This window comes from Octopus bimaculoides, chromosome 21, assembly GCF_046866305.1.
Source record: "Octopus bimaculoides isolate indiv1 chromosome 21, ASM4686630v1, whole genome shotgun sequence".
Lineage (NCBI taxonomy): Eukaryota > Metazoa > Mollusca > Cephalopoda > Octopoda > Octopodidae > Octopus > Octopus bimaculoides.
Genome location: NC_142948.1, coordinates 15,888,629 through 15,901,765, shown reverse-complemented (window position 1 = coordinate 15,901,765; position 13,137 = coordinate 15,888,629). Strand labels below are relative to the sequence as shown.

The following is a 13,137-nucleotide window of genomic DNA, read 5'->3' as shown; positions in this document are numbered from 1 at the left end:
TGGTGGTGCATCTGCAGTATCCTTAATTCGGCACCATTAACTTTAATTATATATAGATATATATATACACATATATATATATAATAGACAAGTTAAAATAGTGGTCATTACATATAATTCCTTTATTATCACTCTGTAAAAACCAGTTTGTCTGGAGCCCAGCCATGCATTTACAATATAGAATTGTGATGAGCCATAACTTCGGACCTTGCCAAAAGATTATCTGAAGTTCTTCACTAATCTAAGTAATATTGTTGGCAAACTTTGGGAAGTGAGCCCACACGAGTTTCACTAAGAAAAGAAAAACCTAACGTGTCGCAAACCCCTTATTTTTGTTTGGAAATGAAACACAATTTGAGTTTCAGCAGGAAACTGATGTGTGTGTGAAGGAGAGAGGGGAGAGCGAGAGAAAGATAGAGAGAGAGAGAAAGAGGAGAGAGATGAGAATCATATAAATAATAAAGCGGCATTTGTATTGGTAAAATTTAGAAAAAACATTTATATTTTGTTGGGATTAATCCAATGATTTGAATGCAAGGTATATAATACATTTCATGTCCACATATACATACACACTCATATATATTATTTAATGATTATTACTCTGTATTTTATTATAGTTCTTTTTAGTGTATTTACTTATTAAATTTTTCTATATGTGACTGGATTTTCATGGATGAGTTCATGAACTTTGGTTCTTTTCTCTAAATTATATGTTTATATATTATATACTGTGAAACTTAATTTAATTTTAATTTTTGATAAATTGATTTTAATTGAATTAAACCTTAGGATAGGCATTATGCCGGTAATAAACACACTGGTTCAGTCCTTTATTTATTTATAAACAGTATTTAGTTTTTTTTTTTGTTAAATAATTTCATTGCACTCTTGCAATCTCTTCAGTGACTTGTCTCTCCACTTCCATTTTTTTTGAATGTATGATTTAGCATTGTTTTGAAATTGTCCGGTATGAGCATGTGAGTGTGTGCATGCTCGTATGTGTACTTGCTCGTATCTGTGCAAGCTTGTATGTGTGTGTGCTTATATGTAAGCATGTGCGTCCATATGTGTGTATGTTAAATTTCATTCATATCAGATAAGATAGAGACTTTGGACTTGGTTTTAGTTTTCTCTCTGTTATTTTCTGTTTTCTTCGTAAATGCATCCTTTTTACATTCACGTTCTGTATTTTATGGGTGGGCTTTTATCTACGTGTAATTGCTATTCAAAATTGGTCGTGTTTCAGTTATGAGGACTGACTCTTGTATTTGCCGTAACGATGCGTCATCAGGGTGTCTAGACAGGATTTCTATGCTAATCCTGTCCAGTATGCCACCATGTTGTTCTTTGGCATGCTGGTAGAGCACCGAGTTTCGTTTGTGATTCTTATAGTCCCTCCAATGTTCATTTACATGCTCAGTTAAACTTCTCACCGTTTCACTTATGTATGCTGTGTTTCTGTTTTTACAATCACCATCCATACAGCTTATTTTGTAAACCACATTTCTGGTTTTGCAGTTGATACCAGGACTATATTTGCACACAATGCAATGCAATTCTCTTCTACACACCTTGTCCTTCTGAAGGGGTATGTCCTTTGGATTTTTATCCCTAATATTATATATATATATGCAAAAATTTTATAATTATAAGCATAATTATAATTAGGGTTCAGCAAAATTGCTTCAACACATACTGAAATTAGAAATAGCAGTTAAATACTATTTCACTACCATAAGATATGATGATGATGATGAAGATATCTCTCCATCTCTGGGAGATATCTTATAGTAGTGGAATAGTTTTTAACTGCTATATGTAAATTTCGGTATGTGGTGAAGCAATTTTGCTGAACCTTAATTTTATGCTTATAATTATAATGATAGGTGTTGTACCGCTTCACCTTTGGCCCAAGAAGTGTCTTCTGTTAGTGGAAAGAGTGTATCCGCCGAGACAGTTCACCGAACTTTGAACCAGTGTGGTCTCCATGGATGCATTCCTTGCAGGAAACCTCTCTTTACTACCAGACATAAATCGAGTTGTGTTTCTTTTGCTGAAACCTATGTCAGTGAGAGGAAGGGGTTTTGGAATAAAATTCTTCTTTCTGACAAGACCAAAATCAGCTTCTTTGGGTCAGATGGTATTAAATGAGTATGGGGACGACCAGGTGAAGATAATAGCAACACATGTATTGTGTCTACTGTGAAACACGGTGACAAAAGTGTTATGCTTTGGGAATGCATGTGTGTGACTAGTGCGAGAGGACTCACATTTATTCTTTTCTACTCTAGGCACAAGGCTCGAAATTTTGGGGGACGGGGCCAGTCGATTAGATTGACTCCGGTATGCAACTGGTACTTAATTTATCAACCCTGAAATGATGAAAGACAAATTCGTCCTCGGCAGAATTTGAACTCAGAACATGAAGACAGACGAAATAGTGCTAAGCACTTCACCTAGCATGTTAATGTTTCTGCCAGCTCGCCACCTTTGGAACCAGTAGTGATGATTCTCACAGTGGAATTTACACTCAGTTGGGTGATTCAAGCAGTGATGCCACCCCAACTCACTTCTATCGGAAGAAGAAATCCAGTAGTGAAGTTAAAGAAACTAAAGATGATGGCAATGTTAATAGTTCTTCAGTAGATACCTTGAACTGCTCAAGTGAAGTTGGGGCCAAAACCCAATCCGCAGGGGAATCATTTCTGAGTACTTTAAAATGTAAAGGGTTTTCAATTTGCAGTATTTTATAGTCACCATCCCATTTATTCTTTTCTACTCTAGGCACAAGGCCCAAAAGTTTTGGGGAGGGGACCAGTCGATTAGATCGACACCAGTACACAACTGGTACTTAATTTATCAACCCCGAAAGCATGAAAAGCAAAGTTGACCTTGGCGGAATTTTAACTCAGAACATAAAGACAGACGAAATACTGTCATGCTCACGTTTCTGCCAGCACGCCATCACATTTATAGTGAAAACAATGGGTTCAAGGCTTTATTGTGACATATTGCAGAAAACAGTGTTGAAAAGCATCAAGGAACTCGGAAGACATTCCATGTTCCAACATGATAATGACCCTAAACACACTTCAAAGATGATGACTAAGTTTTTATCAGATAAAAAGGTAAATGTTTGCCTTGTCCTGCCATGTCACCAGATTTAAACACAATAGAAAAAATCACACAATATAACACAGTTGAAAGTCATCATTCCAGATGAATGGAGGTCGATTTCATTGGTTATATGTAGAAATTTAGTTGACTCTATCTATGCCCAGAAGACTTAATGATGTCATTGAAAGCAAGGGCAATCAAACCAAATATTAAATATAACAAATAATCCAAGAGTGTGTTCATATTTTTGTCTCATTTGAAAATTAATATTTCATTCTTATCTTTGAAAATGTTTATTGTTTTGTGTTTTAAATTTGTATAACGTTTGCATATATAATATATTTTATTCAGTATAAATTTCATTTGATTTCCTTCAATATTATGAGAGTAATGGCAAGTTTACTGAAATTTTTTTTGGAGTGTACATACTTCTGTAAGATACTGTACATATATGTGTGTGTGTGTGTGTGTTTGTACATACTTCTGTGAGATATTGTACATATATGTGTGTGTGTGTATATATTAGTATGTATGTATGTATATGTATATATAATATATGTGTGTGTGTGTGTTATGAAATACGATGTGTGTTAGCTTTATAACATAGTCTATAAAATAGTACAGGAAGGTGCTACACCAATTGATTGGCATAGCAGCATCATTGTTGTCTGGAACAAAGTCATAAAAAATAGTCTGGAATGAAGCAATGACAAGGCATCAAACTGTTGTGAATGTTACAAAGAGATTTAAAGCAGAAATTAATGGGAAGAGAAACGACTTCTTTGAGATGCAGTTTGAGTTTCTACCAGTGAGAAGAACTAGTGCTTAATTTCTGTTATTCACATCATTGGTTAATCTGGAGAAGGATTTCTGATAGGTTAACATGCTTTGGTGCGTGGGGGCCACATACAAAACTTGGTGAATCTCTTGTAAGAGATATGCAAGGGGCTCTCAATAAATCATCATCATCATCAACATCATCATTCTTTAACTTCTGTTTTCCATGCCGGCATGGGTTGGATGGTTTCACCAGAGCTGGCAAGCTTGGGTGCTGCACCAGGTACCAGTCTGATTTGGCATGGTTTCCATGGCTGGAATGCCCTTCCTAATGCCAAAGTGAGAGTTAATATCGAGTTTAGGGAAACATTTAGCATGGAGGTAGATGTGCATCAGTGTTCCTTTTCCTAATCCCTACTGTTTGTTATTATTCTAGGGATAATCAGAGAAAAATTCCAACAGATATATCATCATCATCATACATCCGTTTTCCATGCTGGATGGTTTGACCAGAGCTGGCAAAAAATCCAGACACATGACAGTAAATCATTTAAAGACGAAATGTTTTATCTATTATAAAGGAACAAGCCCCTACTTCTATCTGCTACATAACCATGTTTGATGTGCAAAACAGATAAGGTAAAATTCTACATGTTGTACCAATTGTAATGTATGGCACCTCTGGCTGATGAACTGAGCAGGAAAACTTTGTCTTATGTCATACATGCTTATGTCATGAACAAAAATAACAAAGTAGTACTGGATAATGTATGATAATAGAATCAAACCAAATATTGATATCTTAAATGTTTTTAATATACATGTTTCAGATCATTATGCAAGAGAAAAAGAGAATTCATCTTTTACGAAATATCTTCTCCAGTGAAGACATTTCAGAATATGGTACCATAGAATTTACCCTTTATTCAGCCTTGGCCGGGCTATATCAAAAGAATCTAGCTACAAGAAGAGAGAAGGAAAAGGTACAATAGAAGGAGTGGAGTGTATTTATAGAGAAAGAAAGGAGAGAGTGGAAGCAAGAGAGAGGAAAGGGAGTAGGTGTAAGGTGAGGGAAATAAGGAAGAGAAGAGGGAAAGGAACGAAGAAGAGAGAAGAAAGGCAGAACTGGATCTGAGGAAAAGGAGAGAATGGTTTAAATAGATAAACAAACAAACAAATGAAGAAATGAATGAATAGAAAAGCAAATAAGTGAAGCAGAATGTTCTGGGCAGAGAGAGAGTAGGTAAAATGAAATGCAGTTATATTCTTTCACCTGTTTCAGTCATTTGACTGCGGTCATGCTAGAGCACTACCTGAAAGAGTTTTTTAGTTGAAGAAATTGACCCCAGGACTTATTCTTTGTAAGCCTAGTATTTATTCTATTGGTCTCTTTTGCTGAACCACTAGGTTACAGAGATGTAAATACATCGACATGAGTTGTCAAGCGATTGTGGGGAGGACAAACGTAGACACAAAGACACACACACATAAATATATGAATATATATATGTATATATATATACACGAGAGGTTTCTTTCAGTTTCCATCTACCAAATACACTCACACAACTTTGGCTGCCTGAGGTTATAATAGAAGACACTTGCTCAAGGTACCATGCAGTGGGACTAAATCTAGAACTAGGGTTGGGTTGGGAAGGAAGCTTCTTATTTCTTTACTGCCCACGAGGGGATAAACATAGAGGGGACAAACAAGTGATTAAGTCGATTACATTGACCCCAGTGCGTAACTGGTACTTAATTTATCGACCCTGAAAGGATGAAAGGCAAAGTCGACCTCAGCGGAATTTGAACTCAGAACGTAGCAGCAGACGAAATACCACTGAGCATTTCGCCCAGCGTGCTAACGTTTCTGCCAGCTTGCTGGAAGGAAGCTTCTTACAATACAGCCACTCCTGTGCCTTGTTGGAGAAATACAAAGGAATCATAGGGGACATATAAATGATATGGTTGATGGGAGGTGGGGATGGAAGTTGTGAAAAGGGACAAGAACATTCTTATCCCCTTTCACCACTTACAGTCAAGTATTAGTGAAGTTATGATTGTCTTATTCCCTCCTCTCAAAGTTACTAACCTTGTGTCAAATAAGGATTTTACATTTCTTAATCAACCTTTTAGCATTTAAACCAACCATATCCGGCCAAAATATTCTTCCTCTTTTATGTACAAAGTGACCAGATCTGGCCTCTCACACTAACCCTATAATGTCACTCTAAAAATTAAGTTACCTCATCAAAATCTGAAAGCTATGAAATGGTGTGGGATTAATTCAAAACATTATGCATAAATTAGCATTACTTTTGATAAAATAATGTGAATGCTAAAGGATTAAATGAAAGTCAGAAATCTACTCCACTGTGATTTGAACATAGATTATAAAAGAACGTCAGTTCATCTCCCTTATTTTATATGTCCCTGTCTCTACTTGCTCTTCTGTTTACTCATTGGTCCAGTATTAACTATATTAGTAAAATATTAATAGAAGTGTTTTCTTTGAGATATTAAATACAACAATTTTTTTAAAAAAGTATTTATGAAAGAAATAAAAAATCACTGAGTGTTCTACAATATTATTATATTGGAACAGTAACATATTATCAGAAATATTCAGAGATGAGATCAATTAATGAAGACACGTTGCTGTTTTATTGATGCCATTAAAAATTTAGATTCAATGGAAATTAATGCAAGAAGAAATCTAACCTGTTATAGCTGCTCTCTGGAAAAGTTAAGTTTCATATGATAGCCATCTCATTTTGCATTTGTCTGTAACATAGAAAAAAAAATCACTGTTCCATCAAGAGAATTGATGAAATTGATAAAACAATGAATCTCTGCTTTCATATAGATGCCAGTCTCCAACTCTTGGACATCTATTTATGTCTGCCGATGTCAGCCTATTCCTGTCTTACTGTGTTCAACATGGATTCTTTCTTTTACTCTTCATTTGACTGTGGCTATACTGGAGCACTGCCTTAAAGGTTTTTTTTAGCCCCCAGGACTTATTCTTTACAAGTCTAGTACTTGTTCTATTGGTCTCTTTTGCTGAACTGCTAAGTTACAGGGATATAAACATGCCAACGTAATGTTTCTATTGTCTTGGCTCAACAGCCCTCACCATTTGTTTTTACTGTCTTGTTCTCACTGTCCTGTTCTTGTTAACACTTTCACCCTCCGCAAAAAATTCCAAATTTTATTTAATTTGCTTTGTGGGAAGGACTGTTTGAACGAAGTCACGTATTGTCCTTGCCTTTGAAACGTGGAGTAGATGGAGCAGGGACAACTGACGAAGGGGTATATTCTTTATGTTGCATGTCTTGTTTCTCTGTTTTTTCGTTATTCGAAAAATGTTAATTTTCTGTTTTCGTCTTTGTTTTTGTTTCTCATTGTGTTTAATGTTTTTTTGATGTCCTGTACCCATATATACAGGTATATACATATATGTATGGATATATGCATATATTTATATATATATATCTATCTATATATATATATATATATATATATATATATATATATATATATATATATATATATTTATATATATATAAGTTTAGAATGGTACAACAATGCACTATAGAACAAAAAATGGACTATATACCTGTTGTAATTTGGTTATCTATAGTCCAATGATATTTCGGAATTACAATTCCTTCTTTTTATTCTTTACAAACAATACACAATGCTTCAAGCGAACTACAATACTCTCCATATATATATATATATATATATATATATATATATATATATATATATATATATATATATATATATATATATATATATATATATATATATATATATATATATATATATGTGTGTATGTACATATATGTATATATAAGTAAATGTAAGGATAAGCAATTTAGGAAGGTCACTATACGACGTATATTAAATACAGGAAATACATAAAATATATGTCTGTTTACATACAAAAATGTTCATCTTTGAACTTCATTCTGTCAATGCCTCAAATGTAAGATCTCTTCCCTGAAGATGGAGGCTCATCTCATCCTGTGATGGAATCAATCTACAAACATTATTTTTGACCACTGAGCCCCCAGATACAGCTCTTGGATTTGTAATACTTTCTTTCAACCCCTTTAATTCTCGAGGTCATTTTTATTCTGTGTAAGTCAGACCTTTTTGTATGTAAACATACATACATTTTTTGTATTTCATGTAATTGTATATTGTATTTGTATATTGACCAAATACTTCAATAAAAAGGAAGCAAAAATCTTGTGCGAACTTACTAAAATTGTAAAATATTGAAGACTTGTTACCTGGGATTGTTGAGTTGCAAAAACAGTAACAATAACTCAAGGAACAATGATAACAACAACAAGGATTGCAGCAACAAATGTTACAACTAATGAGGCTTGATAGTGTCTCACATAATTGGCTATTCAAGGCCCTTGAGATATACAAGATCTCTCCTGTAGTCTCTTAGAAGGTAGCATGGCACCCTCTTAATACCTGTCACCTTCTAAACCATAGTAAGGGGATGAGCCAATCTAACAACATCAACATCAAACAAGGCATCTTTCAGGGTGATTCCCTCTCCCTATTACTCTTTTGCATGCCACTGATCCCACTCTCAAATGAACTGAGTAACACCAGGTATGTGTCCAAAATGTATAATATCAAAGTAAACCATCCTTGACCAGGTGGTGCGTTGTGTTCTTGAGCAAAACACTTCATCTCTTGCTGCTCTGCAATCACTTCTACCCTTGACATGTGGTACAATGTGCACCTGTTCAGGTAATGTTGATTTGATGGAGGGAGTGAGCTAATGTGCAGCACAAACATTTGATCACTATAAGCAAATCATTTGTGCAGGTTGCTCAGCAAAGGCTGAATGCTCACATGTCTTTCATGGGAGAGGCCATCATTATATATATATGTGCATGTGTGCATGCATACATTTATATATGCATATATATATATGTATATATATATATATATATATATATATATATGAATGTATGCATTTATATATATATATATATATATATATATATATATATATATATATATATATATATATATTAGGTTGTCACACATGAAAAGTCATATTTCAAAGGTAACAACAAAATGTTTCAGAAGTGTTAGAGAACTGATTTATTCAATCAAAATATGATCCATGTTCATTTATGACATTTACCCAACATTTCTCTATGTCATATATTCCAGCTTTTAAAAAAATTCATCTTTTTCCTGTTCAAATGCTTCAAGTACCTCTTCTCTAAGAATATTTCATTGCTTATGAAAAGCTCGAAATGCTTAAATAAGTGATGATCTTTTGGAGAGATACCAGTGGAATAGGGAGGATGTTGCAAAATCTCATAATTCAGGCTTTGCAACTTTTGGAGTATAGCCTGAGGAATTTGAAGACATGCATTGTCGTGGAGCAAAAGTGAGCCATTTCTATTCACTAGTCTGGGTTGCTTCTTTTTCAAATTCTCATGCACACAATCAGTTTCCTGGCAAAACGATGTTCCTTTTACTATTTTTCCTTGTTGCAATAATGAAGAACCCCCTTCGCAGGCCACCATACAGTGGCCACTAACGTTTTAGTGTGCAATGTTGGGTTTGGGTAGTGTTTAGGTGACTCTCCTGCATCTAATCACTGTCCTGTTTTCCTGCTGTTGTCAAAGAGTATCCATTTCTCATCACATCTAATGATTCAATGCAAAAATGGTTCTTTTTCCAGTTGAGAAAGCAATAAGAAGCACACTTTGAGGTGCCTGTCTTTTTTTTTTAATCTCGTTCAGTTGATGTGGAACAAACCTATCTATTTTCTTGACTTTTCCAATTTTTTTCAGGTGTTGGAAAAGAGTTGTGTGAGATGTTTGGAGTTCTGATGAAAGTTTTTGGACTGTTGTTCTCAGATTTTGTTCAAACCAAAGCATTTAATCCATCATGCCAAGTGACTGATTTTTGGCCTTCCTCTTGGTTCATTTTCAAGGCTATCATCTGAAAGAGGTCTTTAGAACAATCTCTGAACAGTTCTGATGTCAACAAAACTATTACCAAAGCCCTTCTTGATATTCCGTGTGACCCAGTTTGTACTCATAAGAGAAAATGATTCAACATTGTTTGGTTGTTATCCTTTTCATAAGGTCTGTGGCTACAAATTTTGTACACCAATATTGTTTGGAAAGAAAAAAGAGTCAAGATTAAATGCAAGGTATACATAATCGAGTTTTTAAATGACTGAAATAACATGTAATTAAAAATGCAACATTTCATGTGTGACAACCTAATATTTATACTTATATATATATATATATATATATATATAGAGAGAGAGAGAGAGAGAGATAGTGCTTTTATAATATAAAGTTTCCATTTTCATTTCCTTTCACTTGACATTGCTTAACCTGATGTTACAGGAGCAGACATTTGCCCATGCAATGGTACTGTGTAGAAGGATAGATCCTGAGACCACATAGTTACAAAATGAATTTAATACCACACATCATGCACATATCCATGCCTGGTAAGAATTGTACTTAAATCTGTCACAGACCTCTAAATAGCTCTATATCACTTTTTTCATATTTATTATTAAAATTTAAATTACAAGCTTTCATGAACCAAGACAAAAGCATAGATTTTTTTATAGAAAAAATGAAAAACATTCCAAAACAAAGTGAAAAATGTATTATTAAATTTAAGGATGAAAATGAAAGAATATTTTAATGACAAAAGAAGTATATTTACAATTATTTTCATATTTTCATCCAATAGTTATGCTTCCATAGTTTTAGTAGTATTTTGACAATTTAATATTTGAACTTTTGTTTATATTCTCCTTAAATTAGTAATATGAGAACACATATTATATATGTGACAGTGTGTGTGTGATTTCAAAAACAAACCAAAAACTGTTTAACACTACAAGAAAACTTATAATATTGTATCAGATAGTATGTAACTGATACAAAATGTTTAATATTAAATAAAGAAATAAATAAATACTTCTTGTCGGACAGTGTCTGGTCATAAAAGATGTTTATTCAGCCTTGAAACTTGGTTCCTTTGTGGTTCCTTTGCATTGAAATTTATTCCAGCTTTGTTTCTTTTCAATACCATCAACTTTTGATATTTGTATATTTTTCCTTTTGTTTTTACTTCATGATTTTTATTGTGGTTTTTCAAGACCTTATTTCATTTATATTTGCCATGTTTCTTTTCCAATAATTTATAGTTTTTGGAGGTTATTTTACTGCAATTATGGCAGATCAGTGGTTTTGCTTTAATTTCTTCAATGTTAAAGTTTCTAATTTATGAGATGATCCTGCAGTGGTCTGGTGGGTAACTGAAGTGATTAAGTTGGCCTTGTGGTTAAGAAGCTTGCTTTGTAACCACTTGGTCCTAAGTTGATTCACTCCTTGAGAAACTATCTTCTACTATAGCCTTGGGTAGACCAATGCCTTATGAGTAGATTTGATTGATGGAAACTGTGTGGAAGCCCATCGTATCTCTTTTACTCTTTTACTTGTTTCAGTCATGTGACTGTGGCCATGCTGGAGCACCGCTTTTAGTCGAGCAAATCGCCCCCAGGACTTATTCTTTGTAAGCCTAGTACTTATTGTATCGGTCTCTTTTGCCGAACCGCTAAGTTACGGGGACGCAAACACACCAGCATCGGTTGTCAAGCGATGTTGGTGGGACAAACACAGACACACAAACACACATATATATACATATATACGACAGGCTTCTTTCAGTTTCCGTCTACCAAATCCACTCACAAGGCTTTGGTCGGCCCGAGGCTATAGTAGAAGACACTTGCCCAAGGTGCCACGCAGTGGGACTGAACCCGGAACCATGTGGTCGGTAAGCAAGCTACTTACCACACAGCCACTCCTGTGCCATAATGTATATTTATGTGTGTTTGTGTCTCTTTTTATTTTCCACTTCACTGTTCAACAACCATTGTTTGTTTGTTTATGTCCTCATAACTTGGCAGTTTAATGAAGAAGATAGATAAAATAATTACCAGGCTTAAAATATGTACCAGAGTTGATTTTTTTGACTTAACACTTCAAGGTAGTGCCCCAGCATGGCCACAGTCCAATGACAGATGAAAGTCAATGGTAAAACTAATGTTTATTTATGCCATAATAATGGTTTCAAATTTGGGCACAAGACCAGTAGTTTTGGGGAAGAGGTCAGTCAATTATATTGACCTCAGTGCTCAACTGGTACCTATTTTATCGAACCCCCCAAAAGGATGAAAGGCAAAGTCAACCCTGGTGGAATTTGAACTCAGTCTGGCATATTTATGATTCAGCCAGCTTGTTGCCTTTACTTATACCATAACAATAATCCTCTCTAACAAAGGCAGAAAGCCCTAGAGTTGATGAGAAGCAAACAGTTGACTACATCAATCCCAGTTACTTTATTTTATGAATCCTGGAAAAGTAAAAGGCAAGCAGACCTCAGCTGGGTTTTGAGAAGAATTTTGGAGAGGGTAACTATGCAGAAGCCTGTCATATATGTCTACATATATGAATGCATATCTGTAAATATTATTCTGCAGAGTTTATCAGTGCAAGCTGTAAACAAAATTCCCTTATGTGATATTTGTTCTGCCCGAGTTGTGCAAACGATCCATTGTTATTCTCCCTATTACAAATACTATGAATCAGAGAATGGACCATTTAAAACACGTAACCAGTGATAATATTGTTCACAAAACGTGATATAAATATATAAATAAACAAATTATTGAAGAGAATACAATCTCAGTCTAATTTATGATGTTTTCAGTGGTTATGGTGTAATTTATTATGTTGTCTGTGATTTTTGATGTTATATATTGTATCTTGTGCAACATTCCTGATAATATGTGATATTCCTAATTATTTTATGATTACTTGTCGGTAATTTGGGATGTGTTGTGTCATAACTATTATCAGTTATTTATTTTTCATGTTTTCATAATCTGTTGTCTGTCTTCTCGTAATTTGAAAAGAGAGCCAATTGTTGAATAGATAACACTTTAACATCTCACCTGAAATGAGTTTGAGATTATATCAATTATTAGCATTCTATTGTTATTAGTGAGCAATTGTAACCAACTGAAAATGAGATGCCACCAGGGAAGGAAACTGCTCATCAATATCTCATTGATAATATTGTCTCATTGACAATTAGGAAGGGATGTGGAGATGAGAGAGAGTAAGAGAGAGAGGGAGGAGGTTTTTA

The 13,137-nt window shown here is 34.4% G+C and overlaps 1 long non-coding RNA gene across 1 annotated transcript in view; it reads left to right on the top strand.

Annotated features, from left to right (window-relative positions):
• The window catches only part of LOC149131497 (uncharacterized), a 206,924-nt gene extending 195,768 nt beyond the window's left edge, over nt 1–11,156 (top strand). Inside the window, exon 5 of the long non-coding RNA XR_016237847.1 lies at nt 9,744–11,156. This is a non-coding gene — a long non-coding RNA (uncharacterized LOC149131497). The remainder of the gene's footprint in view (nt 1–9,743) is intronic.
• Nucleotides 11,157–13,137: the final 1,981 nt, after the last annotated feature.